The sequence below is a fragment of the Columba livia genome, chromosome 23 (assembly GCF_036013475.1).
Source record: "Columba livia isolate bColLiv1 breed racing homer chromosome 23, bColLiv1.pat.W.v2, whole genome shotgun sequence".
Classification (NCBI taxonomy): Eukaryota; Metazoa; Chordata; class Aves; order Columbiformes; family Columbidae; genus Columba; species Columba livia.
In genome coordinates, this window is record NC_088624.1 from 6329878 (window position 1) to 6347869 (window position 17992).

General features: G+C 53.4%; 1 long non-coding RNA gene across 1 annotated transcript in view; it reads left to right on the forward strand.

The window, feature by feature from the left end:
• Window positions 1-8776, forward strand: part of LOC110360675 (uncharacterized) — a 129918-nt gene extending 121142 nt beyond the window's left edge. The window contains exon 4 of the long non-coding RNA XR_010467839.1: window positions 8645-8776. This is a non-coding gene — a long non-coding RNA (uncharacterized LOC110360675). The remainder of the gene's footprint in view (window positions 1-8644) is intronic.
• Window positions 8777-17992: the final 9216 nt, after the last annotated feature.

Consider the following 17992-nt stretch of genomic DNA (forward strand, 5'->3'; position numbering starts at 1 on the left):
GGAGATGGATTAGCTCATCATTACATCAAAAATAGAAGGAATGCTACTTCCTTGTTTCCTGTGCTTGTGTAATAAGGCACATATGTGTAGTAACAGAGTTCGTGCCCCCCGTACTTCATGTGCTTCTAGCAGTGTAAAAATAAGTTATTAAAATTAAACTGCCTTTCAGGTTTCCTGTTTTAATCACTTTCCCAGTTCCACTCTTTGTGTTTTTCTTTGTCACTGGAGCCCAACCCCGCTCACTGTCCCGCGACTGGGGACTCCGGACAAGGGGACACAGACGCGGGGGCGGCTGCACAGTGGAGCTCAGCGGACTTGAGAACCGCTCAGCTGGGTGAGGATCAGACACGTATAGAGCAACTTTGCTTTTTAAATGATGAGGGTTATGTGCTTTGGTTTGGAAGACGTCAGATTTGGAACGTTAAGGAAGCTGTAACTCCCTTGGTGTTTCCTTCTCCCCGCAGTCGCATTTCTGGTTCTGTCTGTCGAGTTGTGCTCCTCTCCCGCACCAGGTGCTGATCGTGGGGCTCAGGGTGGGGGGGGCAGGGAGGGCAGGGGGGTCCGTGGGCTTCAATAAGTTTTGTTTGGGGTTTTTCAATCGCCTCTGTTGAGACATTGTATAAAAACTGATTGCTGCAGTGCTAATGAATGAACAGGAGGATGAGCAACAGACTGCAGAAACTGATTGGGCTTTGGTTTATTGAAAAATTGTTATTTAACTCAACAAGCAATAAGATCTTGCAGTGGTCTTCTAATACCTAGTGACAGCTTTTTAATGTACTGGTTTGGAACTTCGAGATGATTTTTGATATGAAGCGGCTGTTCCATTGTGGAATAGTGCAGGAGTAAACTCTTGCATTTCAGCATTCCTGGCAGATCTGCAGCTTGATAAAGACCTCAGGCTGCTTGGTTTAATCAGACTTTTGTAGATCCCACCTTCACTGGTCAAAGCACCGGCTGCCAAAGTGTTTTCTGGTGTTGTCACTTCTTTCTGAGCAAAGACGGCAGAGGCAGCAGCTCTGCTGGTGGTGTCAGTTTGATTGAAACACGGCTATCTACAGGAACTTTAACCTGAAAGCTCAGAAAGCTGTGGTCGGTGGTATATCTGTGTAACGTTTATAGATTCTTCTGCACTTATTCTTATGCCAACGAGCACGGAACGTTTGTGAGTGTGACCTGCTGTGCGGTTAGAAGGAAGAAAGATGTGTGAGCTGCAGCAGCAGGAAGGCTGCAGCCGTGTAAGCCGGGGTGCAAACGGCACGAAACGGGCTGCGGCGGCGGAGCCCTCGGTCCCGGGCCGTCCCGGGCGGGCGCAGCCCGAGCGCTCCCGGCCCCGCTGCCGCTGACCCGCCGGGGCCGGGGCCGCGCTGCGGGCGGACAGCGCCGCTCTGCGGCCGCAGGCGGCTCCGGGCCGGGAGGGGGGCGGGGCCCGGTGGCGGGCGCGGACGGGATTGGCTCCTGCGCGGGATGGGCGGGGCCACGCTGCAGAAGCGCGCGGGCCGCGGAGCTTGCCTGAAAAAGACTGTGGCGACTGGAACAGAGACCTTACCCTGAACCGTGGCTGTTCAGGTCACCGGCTGTGGGGAGTGCCAGAGCCTGCTGCTGTGGGGGAGGGAGGCCAGAATTTGACCTGTGTGGGGTGTGAGCAGGTGCAAGATCTGCTCAGCATGGTTGCAAAACTCAAGGAGGAGGTCGAGACACTAAGGACCATCAGGGAGTGTGAAAGGAGATAAACTGGTGGAGTAACTCCCTGGTGTGCCACTCAGAAAGGCCCCAGGGGGATACCCCCCAAAAGGTGACGGACCCCCTATCTGTCGGGCAGAGGCGGAAGACCCAAGACAGCCCCTGCCCTGTCGCTGTCGCGCAGAGGTAAGTGACCTAAAAGATGAGGAGGATTGGAAGCGAGTTCCCGTTGGGTGTCACGGGAAACCCCCCCTCCCTACCTGCTTTACGTCCCCAGGTGCTCCTCTGTAACAAGTTTGAATCCCTGGAGCTTGAAGAGCAGGTGGGTGAGGACACGGTGCAAGATCCGCCTACAGGGACACGTAGGAAGAGGCAGTTAACTCCACACCTCAAGACTGCCTCTGACAAGAAAGAAAGAAGGGTGACTGTAATAGGCGATTCCTTCAGAGAGGGACGGAGGGCCCAATATGCAGAGCTGGCCCTCGTCATAGGGAAGTTTGTAGCCTACCCGGGGCCCGGGTCAGGGATATCACCAGGGCACTCCCTGACTTGGTGCACCCGACAGACTACTACCCACTGCTGATCTTCCAGACAGGTGGGGAGGAGGCTGCACCCCACAGTATGAGGGGAATAAAGAAAGACTTCAAGGCTCTGGGATGGATGGTGAAAGAGTCTGGAGCTCAACTGATTTTCTCGTCACTCCTTCCATTTTTGGGTGACAACATGGGATGGAATAGAAGAATTCAATCCGTAAACGATTGGCTTTGAGACTGGTGCTACAGACAGGGCTTCGGATTCTTCGATAATGGCTGGATTTGTAGGACACCAGTCCACACAGTGATGCGTGGGAATTGTTTATCCTGCAGGGGCAAAAGGATGCTGGGTCAGGAATTAGCAGGGCTCATTTGGAGAGCTTTAAACTAGACTTGAAGGGGGATGGGGTTGCATCAGTGGGGCAGCATTCTAGAATTGATGGGGACTGGGAGGCCTCCCATCCCCCTAGGGTGGAATCAGAATGCTCAGCTTGCTCCCTGAAATGCTGATGAGGCCTCTACAGGCAGCTGAGAGCAGCCTCACAGTCACAGGCCCTGGTTGTCATGGGGGATTTGAACTTCCCTGATGTCTGCTGGAAGGACCATTCAGCCAGCCGGGCGCAGTCCAGGAGGTTCCTCCAGTGCATTGAAGATAACTTTCCGATGCAAATAGTGGAGGAGCCGACCAGGAGAGGTGCACTGCTGGAACTCATCCTCACTAACAAGGAGGGTCTGGTCGAGCAGTAAAGGTTGAGGGCTGCCTGGGCTGCATTGACCACGACAAGGTGGAGTTCAGGACCTTGTGCGGCAGGAACAGAGTAGCAAGCAGAATTGCAACCCTGGACTTCAGCAGGGCAATCTTTGGCCTTTTCAAGCAATTGCTAGAGAAAATCCCATGGGCAAGGCTGTTTGAAGGTAAAGGGGCCCGAGACAGTTGGTTAATATTCAGGGATTTCTTCTACCAGGCACAAGATCAGAGCATCCCAACACGCAGGAAGTCAAGGAAGGGAGCCAGGAGGCCTGTGTGGCTGAACAGGGAACTGCTGGGTTAGCTCAGGTGGAAGAGGAGAGTTTACAGATCATGGAAGGAGGGGCTGGCCACTTGGGGAGAATATCAGGCTGTTGTCAGGGGATGTAGGGAGGCAACTAGGAAAGCTAAGGCCTCGTTAGAATTAAAACTGGCACGAGGGGTCAAGGACAACAGAAAGAGCTTTTCCAAATACGTGGCAGATAAAACTAACAGCAGAGGCAATGTAGGCCCACGGATGAATGAGGTGGGTGGCCTGGTGACAGAAGATACAGAGGAGGCAGAGTTACTGACTGCCTTTTCTGTTTCTGTCTACTCTGCCGGAGGCTGTCCTGAGGAGCCCCGTACCCCCGAGGCCCCAGAGGAAGTCGGGACGGTGCAAGAATTTGCCTTGGTTGATGAGGACTGGGTTAAGGAACAATTAGGCAATCTGGACATCCACAAATCCATGGGTCCAGATGGGATGCACCCGCGGGTGCTGAGGGAGCTGGCTGAGGTCATTGTTGGACGGCTCTCCATCATCTTTGCCAAGTCTTGTGAGACGGGAGAGGTGCCTGAGCACTGGAGGAGAGCAAATGTCACTCCAGTCTTCAAAGAGGGCAAGAAGGAAGGCCCGGGTAATTATAGACCGGTCAGCCTCACCTCCATCCCTGGGAAAGTGATGGAACGGCTTATGCCTTGAGATGGCACCAAGGATATCAATGAGAAGAGGGTCATTAGGGGCAGTCAACATGGCTTCACCAAGGGGAAGTCGTGCTTGACCAACCTCGTAGCCTTTTATAAAGATATAACGAAGCGGATAGATGATGGCAGGGCGGTGGACGTGGTCTACCTTGACTTGAGTAAAGCATTTGACACAGTCTCCCACAGCATTCTCATAGCTAATGTGAGGGAGTGTGGTCTGGATGACCAGGTAGTGAGGTGACTGCAAACTGGCTGAAGGAAAGAAGCCACAGAGTCCTGGTCAATGGAGCAGAGTCCAGTTGAGGCCTGGATCTAGTGCAGTGCCTCAAGGGTCAGTGCTGGGGCCTGTACTGTTCAATGTATTCATCAATGACTTGGATGAGGGACTAGAGTGACTATCAGCAAGTTTGCTGGTGACACCAAGCTGGGAGGAGTGGCTGACACTGGAAGCTGTGCTGCCATCCAGAGACCTGGACAGGCTGGAGAGCTGGGTGGGGAAAAATGTAATGAAATATAACAAGTATAACAAGAACAAGTGTAGAGTCTTGAATCTGGGCAGGAACAACCCCAGGTTCCAGTATAATTTGAGTTATGATCCATTAGAGAGCAGTGTAGGGGAGAGGGACCTGGGGATCCTGGTTGACAGCAGGGTGACCATGAGCCAGCACTGTGTCCTTGTGGCCAAGAGGGCCAATGGCATCCTGGGGTGGGTTACAAGCGGGGTGGTTAGTGGGTCGAGAGAGGTTCTCCTTCCTCTCTACTCTGCCCTGGTGAGACCCCACCTGGAACATTGTGTCCAGTTGTGGCCCCTCAGTTCCAGCAGGACAGGGAACTGCTGCAGACAGTCCAGCGTAGGGCAACCAAGATGCTGAAGGGAGTGGAGCATCTCCCGTGTGAGGAAAGGCTGAGGGAGCTGGGGCTCTTTAGTTTGGAGAAGAGGCGACTGAGGGGTGACCTTATTAATGTTTACAAATATACAGAGGGTGAGTGTCACGAGGATGGAGCCAGGCTCTTCTCAGTGACAACCAGTGATAGGACAAGGGGTAATGGGTTAAAGCTGGAACATAAGAGGTTCCACTTAAACTTGAGAAGAAACTTCTTCTCAGTGAGGGTAACAGAGCACTGGAACAGGCTGCCCAGGGAGGTTGTGGAGTCTCCTACTCTGGAGACATTCAAAACTCGCCTGGACACGTTCCTGTGTAGCCTCATCTAGATGTTCCTGCTCCAGCAGGGGGATTGGACTAGATGATGTTTCGAGGTCCCTTCCAATCCCTAGCATTCGATGATTCTATGAAGTTCTTGCGCCACGACACAGATCACATTTATTACTCTTGGCTTTAGAGACCTGGAGAACCAAACCCAAACCGTTCCCATCGTGCCTTGAAGCAGCCTCTGCTCATGCGCAGTAGAGCAGATAAGTAGATAAATATTTGCAAGCAGCTTTATCTCCAGTCGCTGCCTGTTCATATAATTCTCATTCAACATTGCGCCATGCCTCCAACTGAAATGTACCAGCTGTAGGAAAGTCTAGCACATGATTAGCAATCCATTCTGAAAAAATTAACGAGTCAGACCCCGATACATCCTGAATTTGCATTTGTAGCAAATGTTGAAGGACATCCAGGGTTTGTCTTTGTTCAAGGGATAACTTCCCTCCCATGTTCCCAGTCGCTCACCTTTCCTTGGTGGTGGGTGCGCCCTGTCCTGGTTCCCGGTCCTTTTTCCTGGTTCGATTGGGCTTCGCTGCCAGAACGGCTGCTGCCTTTGCAGCCGCACTGGAAGTCCCTGTTCCAGGGCGCCATTTGTAGCGAATGAGGTACAGACTCTTTTAAGGTGCAATGAGAGACGTTTATTACAAATTCAGGCTTGCATTTATACTCGCTATTATGCTTGCTAGCATTTTTCTCTATTCCTGTAGCAGCAGAGTGCAGGCCGCAGTTTGCTTTCACCTGGAGAGGCATCCAGTACACGTGGAATCGCTTGCCCCAGGGGTGGAAACACAGTCCTACCATCTGCCATGGGCTGATCCAGACCACGCTGGAGCAAGGTAAAGCTCCAGAACACTTGCAGTATATTGATGACATCATCATATGGGGCGACACAGCCAAAGAAGTCTTTGAGACAGGTGAGAGAATAATTCAGATTCTTTTGGGTGCTGGTTTTGCCATAAAACGAAGCAAGGTCAAGGGACCTGCATGAGAGATCCAGTTTTAGGAATAAAATGGCAAGATGGCCGTTGTCAGATCCCAATGGATGTGATCAACAAAACTGCAGCAGTGTCTCCACCTACTAATAAAAAGGAGACACAGACTTTCTTGGGCATTGTAGGTTTTTGGAGAATGCATATTCCTGACTACAGCCACAATGTGAGCCCTCTCTATCGAGTGACTCGTAAATAGAGCCAGTCTGAGTGGGGCCCTGAACAACGACAAGCCTTTGAACAAATGAAACGTGAGGTAACTCATGCAGTGGCCCTTGGACCAGTTTGGACTGGACTAGGTGTTAAAAATGTGCTCTACACCGCAGCCGGAGATAATGGACTTACCTGGAGCCTCAGAAAGCACCAGGAGAAACCCGAGGTCGACCCTTAGGTTTTTGGAGTCGAGGATACAAAGGATCTGAGGCCAACTGTACTCCAACTGAAAAAGAGATACTAGCAGCATACGAAGGAGTTCGAGCTGCTTCAGAAGTGATCGGTACTGAAGCACAGCTCCTCCTGGCACCTCGACTGCCGGTGCTGAGCTGGATGTTCAAAGGGACGGTGCCCTCTCCACATCATGCAACCGAAGTTACGTGGAGTAAATGGATTGCACTGATCACACAACGAGCTCGAACTGGAAATCCCAATCGCCCAGGGATCTTAGAAGTGATTACAGACTGGCCAGAAAGCAAAGACTTTGGGATGTCTCCAGATGAGGAGGAGGTAACACGTGCTGAAGAAGCACCACCGTATAATACCCTTTCAGAGACTGATAAGCAGTATGCACTGTTCACAGATGGATCCTGTTGTCTTGTAGGAAAACACTGAAGGTGGAAAGCTGCTGTGTGGAGTCCCACACGACAAGTTTCAGAAGCCACTGAAGGACAAGGTGAATCTAGTCAATTTGCAGAAGTGAAAGCCATCCAGCTGGCTTTGGACATTGCTGAACGAGAGAAGCGGCCAATACTTTATCTCTATACTGACTCATGGATGGTAGCAAATGCCTTGTGGGGGTGGCTACAGCAATGGAAGAAAAGCAACTGGCAGCGCAGAGGTAAACCCATTTGGGCTGCCACACTGTGGCAAGACATTGCTGCTCGGCTAGAGAGCCTGCCTGTGAAAGTTCGGCACGTAGATGCTCATGTGCCTAAAGGTCGAGCCACCGAGGAACATCTAAACAACCAACTAGCAGATCAAGCTGCTAAGATTAAAGTAGCTGAGGTGCACTTGGACTGGCAACATAAAGGTGAACTGTTCCTAGCTCGGTGGGCCCGTGATGCTTCAGGGCATCAAGGTGGAGATGCAACATATAAATGGGCTCGCGATCAAGGGGTGGATTTAACTATGGACACTATTTCACAGGTTATTCATGAATGTGAAACTTGCACCAAAATCAAACAAGCTAGACGGTTAAAGCCTGTATGGTATGGGGGGCGATGGTTGAAGTATAAGTATGGAGAAGCTTGGCAGATTGATTATATTACACTTCCACAAACACGTCAAGGTAAGCGTTATGTACTTACAATGGTGGAAGCAACCACTGGATGGTTGGAAACATATGCCGTACCTCATGCTACAGCCCGAAATACCACCTTGGGCCTTGAAAAGCAAGTCCTTTGGTGACAGGGTACGCCAGAAAGAATTGAATCAGACAATGGTACTCATTTCAAAAACAGTATTATAGACAATTGGGGCAAAGAACACGGTATTGAGTGGGTATATCATATTCCATATCATGCACCAGCCTCTGGGAAAACTGAGAGGTACAATGGTTTGTTAAATACTACACTAAAGAAACTTGGTGATGGAACCTTTAAACACTGGGATTCACATTTAGCAAAAGCCACTTGGTTGGTCACTTGGGGGATCAACCAGTCGAGCCGGGCCTGCTCAATCGGGAATTCTTCGTACTGTGGAAGGAGATAAAGTCCCTGTAGTACACATGACAAACATGTCAGGAAAGGCAGTCTGGGTTCCTCCTGCCTCAGGCAAAGCAAGCCCATTTCAGGGGATTGGTTTTGCCCAGGGACCTGGCAGCACCTGGTGGGTGATGCTTAAGGATGGAGAAGTTCGGTGTGTGCCTCAAGGGGATTTGATTCTAGGTGAAAATATTCAATACTGAACTGCAGGATGTGAATTGCCGCACTAACAGTGTTTAATAAGTGTCTTTCAGATCAAGACAGTGATGATGAAACCAGCGCTCGCTTCTTCGAGTGGCGCCTGACAGCTCCTTCCAAGTCGATGTCTTTAACCCACAAACAGTGGTCATGAGATGCACTTGTACCATTTTTCCTGCCCTGGGAGAGTGTTGTGACAAAATGAACTTAATGAACTTGTCAAAGGATGGTCCACTGATTAAGATGAATTACTCCTGTGTATATATGTACATACGTATATATATATATATAGTAGTAGTGATTAATTAGATTGTATTGATAGATTGCATTGATAAGGTTTAAGTCATATTATAAGGGGTGGAATGTCCTGGTTTTGTTAAAAAACAAGTTTCTCCTTCAGTGAATTTGCCTGTCAGCTAAAGCTTCATATCAGCTGCATTTTCCTGGAGAACCAGATCCATGTTTTGGTAAACACAGCAATGGAATGTGAAGTTATTGATAAGCATGGATGGACATCTCATGAGAGGGGAAACGAGAAAGAGGTGACCAAGAAACTGACCAACGGAGTGTAACATCCCATTCACATGAATACTTCATATAAAAGTGGGAGATCACGAGGACCTTGTCCCTTTCCCTTTTTCATCCCTTTTCCTTATGGCTGAAATTAGGAGAGGACCTTGCTAGTCGTCCCTGCGAACTGAGGCCAGTGACAGACTGAATCCAGCTCCGGTTGGCTGCAGAGTCCGGTCCAGGACTTTGGGGGCCAGTGCTGCAGCTGCTGGGATTTTCAAGGTTGTTTTTGTATATTTTGTATTATTTTCTCTATTTTTATTAGCAGCATTAGTAAAACATTGTTAATTTTCCAACTCTCTTCTCTCTGTCCTTCTTTCCCTCCCGATCGCCTGTGCTGAGTGGGAAGGGGGAGAGGGAGGGACAAAAGGGGGAAGTGAGGGAGTAGAGGAGGTTAGCAATACATCTGCCAGGGTTTTATTGTCACCCCGCAACCTAAACTCTCGACACTGTGCCACAAAACCCTGCCCCCCCAGTTCCTAAAGACATGAAACCTGCACCCCCAAAGCCTCACCCTAAAGCCCTGCACCCCCAAATCCTGCCCTACCAAACCCTTCAGCCTTGCACCCCAACATCCTCCTACCCTAAACCCCCAACACCCTGCACCCATAAATCCTGGAATCCCAGATCCTGCACCCAACACCCTGCACCCAAAACTCTGCACCTCCAGATCCTGCTGCCCCAAACCCTGCACCCCAGAGCCCTGCACCCTCAAACCCATTCACCCACAAATCCTGAACCCCAACCCCTACCGCCTGAACTTTCCACCCCCAAATCCTGCCCTACCAAGCCCTCCACCTCAAACCCCTGCAGCCCAAGATCATTCTATCCTAAACCCTGCACCCCCATATCCTCCTTCCCCAAACCCTGCACCCCAAAACACTGCACCACAAAACACTGCACCACAAAACACTGCACCCCAAATCCTGGCCCCCAAACCGTGCAACCCCAAATCCTGCACCCAAAGATCCTACTGCCCTAAACCCTGAACCACCAAATCCTGAACCCCCAGAACCTGCACCCTCCCGCACTGGAGGACAGCTTGCCTTCCCCAGCAGACAGTTCCCTTGAAGGACACTGCATCGCCGCTCGAGGTCCTTCAGGGCGCTCTGGAGGTGGGCGTTCTGCTCCAGCAGCCTGACGTAAGTGCTCCCAGGCAGCCCGTCCTGCTGCTGCTCTACGGCCGCAACAGCCACCTGTGCCGCCGAGCGCCCGCGGCCGCTCCTTCCTTGCGGCGGGGACTCCAAGCAGCGCAGCGCCGAGTCTTGCCCCACAGTCTCTGGCCAAACCTGCGCGCTGTTCCCTTCCTCCCGCAGACGAGCCTCTGTGAAGGTCTTGCCAGTTTTCCGCTGCCCTTCTCCATGGCCGGAGTAAGATGCCATGAGGCTCTCCAAAGAGCAGGGCCCGGTGGCCCCGGTGTGCAGGCGGCGCCAGACCCTGGCCTGGGTGCAGGAAGCGGGCTGCTCGCCCTCGAACCGCTCTGAGATGTACTTCAGGAAGAGTCTCCTCTGCTGCAGCAGTTGGTCTTCCAGGCGGAGGATGAGGGCGGCCTGCTCGCCATGGCTCTCCCAGCGCAGCTTGCTGAGGACGTCCTGCAGCTCAGCGCGGGCCCGGCTGCTGCTCCCGGCTCCTCTCACCATCTCCTTGGCCAGCTGCCGCTGCAGGTCCCGTGCCTCACGGACGGCGTTGCCGCGCTGATGCTGCAGCGTCCCCTGCGCCTGGCGCAGCTCGGCCTCCTTGGAGCGCAGCAGCTGGCGGATCTGCACCGCCCGCTGCCACCGGATGAGCTCCCGCAGCCGCTGCAGCTCCCGCGCCTGCCGCTGCGCCCATGCGGAGTGCAGCCGTGTGGCCAGGAGCCGCCGGTCCCGCTCGGTCGCCTCCTTCAGCTCCCGCGTTGCAGCGGTGAAGCGGCAGCGCAGCTCTTGGGTGTGGAGTCGCTCGGCCTCCAGCTCAGCCCGCACCCTCTCCAGCTGCCGCTGCCGCTCGTCCTTCAGCATCAGGCCCCGGTGGGGCAAGGGGCGTCTGAGCACCCCGGGCCCCCGGCCCACGCCCTGCTGGCTCCTGGCTGCGGCCATGCCAACCACACGCCGCCACCAACAGCCGCCGAGGCTGCGCGTCATTCCCTCCCAGCAGCTGCTGCCGCCCTTGACCGCGCAGAGCGGACACAGCGTCTGCAGCCGGCCGGGCTGGGCGAGCGTGGCCTCAGCCCCGGGTCCTGGCCCCGGCACACAAAGCGGGTGGGGCCGCATGGCTTGTGAGGTGTGTCCTGGCCCCGAGCAGGCACCATTGCTCAGCGCTTGGCAACACCGGCTTCCTGCTGGATGGGGCTTCGTTTCCCTCTCAGCCCTCAGTGGTTCTGCACGTGAGGAGCTGCAGGATGTGACTGAAATACATCTTGACTGGAAAACTGGGGGTTTGCTGATGGGCCTTCTCACACAGAGCAATTGGCCAAGGAAGCCATCGTGGGGCATCTAATGGCGTCTCCTGGGAACGTGCTGCAGTTCTTTTCAGAGGCTTTTTCAGTCCTTTGGACCTGACTGGCTCTGGACATCACGAGACACTTTGGTTATTTAAACTGAAAACAGAGCTGCCAGTTTTCCTCCCCGCACCTCAAAGTCCCAAGTGCCAAACCCTGGGGCCCCGTCACCTCCTGGGGCTCCCGGCTCAGGAGCGGTGGTGCTGGCCCAGACGCCGGTGCCCGCAGGGGGCTGGTGGCCAGGACATGGTGGCCCTGATGGGCTGATGGGGTCAACTTTAGCCCCAGGCCCAGCTGAGCCCAAGCCCGTTGTTTAGGCCCAGGGGCCCCAGGTCAGGGTCTTTGTGTGTGGATGGCAGTGGGGGGGGGTCTCCCCACAGGCCCTGGGACCTTGCCCCACTTCTCACCACCCACAGGGTCCTCACCACCCCGTCCCACCATGGCACGGCCCCTCGGGAGTCCCAGCCAGGGCAGGCACAGGGGACAGCCCGGGGCAGCTCCAGCCCTGCCACCCCTCTGGGCTTTCCCCCCTGTCACCACCACGGCAGGACCCCCTGCACCCACCAGGGACCTGGGAGGAGCCGAGGAGAGCACAGGGTGATGGGGGCAGAGGCAGCAGGTGCAAGGGGGGAGCTGGGGCTGATGGGGACAGCGGGGGCCCGGGCGAGAGGATCCCTGGCCTGCCGAGCTGAGGGACCCAGGGGCTGTGGGTTCAGCCGCCGGCCTGGACCCCCCTGGGCACACCGCCCCTGCCATGGCCGGGCTGGACACTGGCAGCCATGAGAAATGGGTCAGGGCCCCACGGGAGGAGCGTGGGGGATGGGGAGGAACATCCTCCCCAGGGGGACAGCGAGAGCCAGCCCAGCTGAGGCTGCTCTGTTGCTCAAGTGCTCGTTTGCTCTGAGCAGCTGATTGTTTTTCCTTGGAAAAGCACTTACCCCAGACAGGTGATCTGAGGGCTGATGTAGACAGGAGCCATGCAAACACCTGCCCTGAGTTCACTACCTGCTTCCCCTCCTGCTCCGGAGGCAGAAACGGGATTTCTTCCAGATGATGCCAGTTACCTCCAGACACCTATTTGACTGGATCTTGACGTGCTGCACAGAGGATCACCAGTGCTGCTCTACTGCTTTAACGTAGCCCAACTTGCACTGTGCTAACAGGCCTTGTTGCTGCACAGAGGATCACCGTCCTGTGCACTGGAGAGAGTTTGGGTCACCAAAACACAGGAAACTGCGGCCGTTCAATGTCGCTGCCATGCGAGAGACGGAACCGGACACACCAAGTGATGTTCACAGAGTTCACCTTGACCGCCCCACCACGCTGGCTTTGGGCCAAAAGCTGCCCTGTCCACACGCCGTGCAACAACGTGATTGGTTACAGCACGCGCTATCCAGTACCGTGATTGGCTGCACGCACTGTCCACGCGCTCTGCACGCGCGTGTCGGCGATTGCTCATTGGCTGGTACCTTCTTACAGGATTCCTTTTGTCTCTTTGGTCTCCGGCTTCACCTCCTGGCCGGGCTGGCGACGACCCCATCCCCCCGGGGGGCTCTGCCACTGCATCTGGGGGTCAGCATATGGGGTGCAGGGTTTTGAGGTGCAGGTTTCAGGTGTTCAGGACACTGGGGTGCAGGGTTTGAGGGAAGGATCTGAAGGTGCAGGGTTTAAGGGTTCAGGATTTGGAGGTGTAGAGTTTCTGGGTACAGGGTTGTAGGGTTCAGGTTTTTGGGGTGCACGGTGTGGGGGTGCAGGGTGTGGGGGGCAGGACTAAGGATTGCAAGGTTTTGGTGGTCGGATTTGGGGTGTAGGGTATGAGGTGCAGGAACTGGGGGTGCCTGATTTGGGGGTTCAGGGTTTGGGGGTGCAGTGTTTTGAAGTGTAGGGTTTGGAGGGGGGATGTTTTTGGGGGTGTAAGACTTGGCGGTGCAGGTTTTGGGGCTGCAGTGTTACGGGGGCAGAGGATTAGGTTGTTCAAGATTTGGGGATTCAAGGTTCTGGGGGCAGGGTTTGGGGGCTACAGGGTCTCGGGGTGCAGGTTCCAGGGATTCAGGATTTGGGGGTTTAGGGCAGTAGGATCTTTGGGTGCAGGAATTTGGGGTGCAGGGTTTGGGGGTGCCAGGTTTTGGGGAAGACAGTGTTTGGAGGGATGATTTGGGGGTGCAGGGTTTAGGGCAGCAGGATCTTGGGGTGAAGGGGTTTGAGGTGAAGGGTTGGGTAGGACAGGATTTTGGGGTGCAGGTGTTTAGGGTGAAACTTGTGGGGGGCAGAATTTGGGGTACAGGGGCTTGGGGGTGCAGGGTTTGCGGGTGCAGGGTAAGTATGACAGCTGTATAATGTGAGTCAGTTCCAACATTCAAAGGTTTGTCACAGAACACCTCAAAGCGATCCTAACATCTGTCATCTCAAGAACTTGTTTGACCCTTGCTCTCTTTTTCTACCTTGTGTTTGCAGCACTGGGTATCTGAGTTTAGCCACGTCATTACAACTTCACGTGAGCGACCAGAGGCATCAGTAAATACAGTCTTGTCCCTTACTGGTCGTTGCTGACAGCAGCATCTGCCGTACAACAGTAAATCACCAATTTCAGCCCACAGTTTATGTTGAGGGTAATAAACTGATATGTTCCCTGCGTATGTTGCCAATGCAAACTGGAACTTCACATCCTCAGCTAATTACCATTGTGAATTCTCCTTTGTTGTAGGAATAAATATACCTTCATGTCTACCGCAAACATACCATATAAACCTTCTCTGCCTTTAATTATTGGTTTGGCATACATTTCTTTTATTATCCAAACTGTTTTCATTGGTGTGTGAGCTAGAAAAACCCATACTGCCACAATCACCTTTCTCCTTCCTTGAGCTCTCCTGACCTGCGGTTCCACCACCAGCGTCTTCGTTCTTGATCCCTCTTGACTGGTGGGTGCACTCCAATCATCTTTATCCATCGCTGGCCTGCACGGCCCTGCCCGGCAGCAGGAGCGTCTGGAGCTGCCGGCCGGTTCTCCAGCTTTAGGGTCACCCGCAGCAGCCCGCTCTCCTCAGCTCTGCACACCCAGCCAGTTGTGCCGCCCAGGCAAAGTCAGCTTCACCCTCTGCCCTACACGTCTGGCATTTACAGCAGCACACAACAGCATCCAGACAACTGTGAGTGGAGAGCTGGCCAGGCCCTTGCCCAGGTGAGATCCTCTTCCCCTACCTTTACCTGCTGGCAGACAAGCAGACACCTCTCAAGAGATGACCACCCTGCTCCCTTTACCGCTCCCGAGTCCAAGAGCCCGGCCCCTGCTCACCACCCCCACCTCCCAAAACCCAGCCAACAGCCCCTGCTCCCACTTTACCAGCAGTCAGCGCTGAAGACTTGGCCCAGGCTGTTGGACACCACCTTGGACAGGGAGACCCGGGCCCCTGAGCACGGTTTCTAGGGGTGGGAGGGGGCAGCACTCATCACAGGTTGATCCCTGTGCTTAAGGAGACATTCTCCTCCTCGCTGGCTCAGGCTGCTCATCTTCCTCCTCACTCTTGACTCGTAGCTCCATCACCTTCCTCCTCTTTTGTCCCCTCCTCACTCGCAGGTCCACCACTGTCATCTTCCTCCTTGTCCCCTCTTGACTCACAGGTGCGCTCCAATCCTCTTTCGTGATCCCTCTTCTGTGTCAGTACGCGAAGACTGGGCACGTGAGAAACTGCAAGAGCCAACAGCATGAGAACAAGCGTTAGTGGAAAAATACAAGACTGTGTGCTATGTGATACATCAAGGACAGAGGGATTGATGCAGGATTGATGCATCAAGGACAGAGGGACAGCTTGTGATAGACAAAAAAGGCATTTATGGCAGTAACTTTGGTGGGAACACAAAATACATCACTTATGTAATGACTAACTTAGCTAATCAACAAATGCTTGAGCAAGCATCATAGCGAGTATAAACGCAAGCCTGAATTTGTAATAAACGTCTCTCATTGCACCTTAAAAGAGTCTGTACCTCATTCGCTACAAATGGCGCCCTGGAACAGGGACTTCCAGTGCGGCTGCAAGGGCAGCAGCCGTTCTGGCAGCGAAGCCCAATCGAACCAGGAAAAAGGACCGGGAACCAGGACAGGGCGCACCCACCACCAAGGAAAGGTGAGCGACTGGGAACATGGGAGGGAAGTTATCCCTTGAACAGAGACAAACCCTGGATGTCCTTCAACATTTGCTACAAATGCAAATTCAGGATGTATCGGGGTCTGACTCGTTAATTTTTTCAGAATGGATTGCTAATCATGTGCTAGACTTTCCTACAGCTGGTACATTTCAGTTGGAGGCATGGCGCAATGTTGAATGAGAATTATATGAACAGGCAGCGACTGGAGATAAAGCTGCTTGCAAATATTTATCTACTTATCTGCTCTACTGCGCATGAGCAGAGGCTGCTTCAAGGCACGATGGGAACGGTTTGGGTTTGGTTCTCCAGGTCTCTAAAGCCAAGAGTAATAAATGTGATCTGTGTCGTGGCGCAGGAACTTCATAGAATCACCGAATGCTAGGGATTGGAAGGGACCTCGAAACATCACCTAGTCCAATCCCCCTGCTGGAGCAGGAACATCTAGATGAGGCTACACAGGAACGTGTCCAGGCGAGTTTTGAATGTCTCCAGAGTAGGAGACTCCACAACCTCCCTGGGCAGCCTGTTCCAGTGCTCTGTTACCCTCACTGAGAAGAAGTTTCTTCTCAAGTTTAAGTGGAACCTCTTATGTTCCAGCTTTAACCCATTACCCCTTGTCCTATCACTGGTTGTCACTGAGAAGAGCCTGGCTCCATCCTCGTGACACTCACCCTCTGTATATTTGTAAACATTAATAAGGTCACCCCTCAGTCTCCTCTTCTCCAAACTAAAGAGCCCCAGCTCCCTCAGCCTTTCCTCACACGGGAGATGCTCCACTCCCTTCAGCATCTTGGTTGCCCTACGCTGGACTCTCTGCAGCAGTTCCCTGTCCTTCTGGAACTGAGGGGCCACAACTGGACACAATGTTCCAGGTGGGGTCTCACCAGGGCAGAGTAGAGAGGAAGGAGAACCTCTCTCGACCCACTAACCACCCCGCTTGTAACCCACCCCAGGATGCCATTGGCCCTCTTGGCCACAAGGACACAGTGCTGGCTCATGGTCACCCTGCTGTCCACCAAGATTCCCAGGTCCCTCTCCCCTACACTGCTCTCTAATGGATCATTCCTCAACTTATACTGGAACCTGGGGTTGTTCCTTCCCAGATTCAAGACTCTACACTTGTCCTTGTTCTATTTCATTACATTTTTCCCCACCCAGCTCTCCATCCTGTCCAGGTCTCTGATGGCAGCACAGGTTCCAGTGTCAGCCACTCCTCCCAGCTTGGTGTCACCAGCAAACTTGCTGATAGTCACTCTAGTCCCTCATCCAAGTCATTGATGAATACATTGAACAGTACAGGGCCCAGCACTGACCCTTGAGGCACTGCACTAGATCCAGGCCTCAACTGGACTCTGCTCCATTGACCAGGACTCTGTGGCTTCTTTCCTTCAGCCAGTTTGCAGTCACCTCACTACCTGGTCGTCCAGACCACACTCCCTCACTTTAGGTATGAGAATGCTGTGGGAGACTGTGTCAAATGCTTTACTCAAGTCAAGGTAGACCACGTCCACCGCCCTGCCATCATCTATCCGCCTCGTTATATCTTTATAAAAGGCTATGAGGTTGGTCAAGCACAACTTCCCCTTGGTGAAGCCATGTTGACTGCCCCTAATGACCCTCTTCTCATTGATATCCTTGGTGCCATCTCAAGGCATAAGCCGTTCCATCACTTTCCCAGGGATGGAGGTGAGGCTGACCGGTCTATAATTACCCGGGCCTTCCTTCTTGCCCTCTTTGAAGACTGGAGTGACATTTGCTCTCCTCCAGTGCTCAGGCACCTCTCCCGTCTCACAGGACTTGGCAAAGATGATGGAGAGCGGTCCAACAATGACCTCAGCCAGCTCCCTCAGCACCCGTGGGTGCATCCCATCTGGACCCATGGATTTGTGGATGTCCAGATTGCCTAATTGTTCCTTAACCCAGTCCTCATCAACCAAGGCAAATTCTTGCAGCGTCCTGACTTCCTCTGGGGCCTTGGGGGTACGGGGCTCCTCAGGACAGCCTCTGGCAGAGTAGACAGAAACAGAAAAGGCAGTCAGTAACTCTGCCTCCTCTGTATCTTCTGTCACCAGGCCACCCACCTCATTCATCAGTGGGCCTACATTGCCTCTGCTGTTACTGTTATCTGCCACGTATTTGGAAAAGCTCTTTCTGTTGTCCTTGACCCCTCGTGCCAGTTTTAATTCTAACGAGGCCTTAGCTTTCCTAGTTGCCTCCCTACATCCCCTGACAACAGCCTGATATTCTCCCCAAGTGGCCAGCCCCTCCTTCCATGATCTGTAAACTCTCCTCTTCCACCTGAGCTAACCCAGCAGTTCCCTGTTCAGCCACACAGGCCTCCTGGCTCCCTTCCTTGACTTCCTGCGTGTTGGGATGCTCTGATCTTGTGCCTGGTAGAAGAAATCCCTGAATATTAACCAACTGTCTCGGGCCCCTTTACCTTCAAACAGCCTTGCCCATGGGATTTTCTCTAGCAATTGCTTGAAAAGGCCAAAGATTGCCCTGCTGAAGTCCAGGGTTGCAATTCTGCTTGCTACTCTGTTCCTGCCGCAC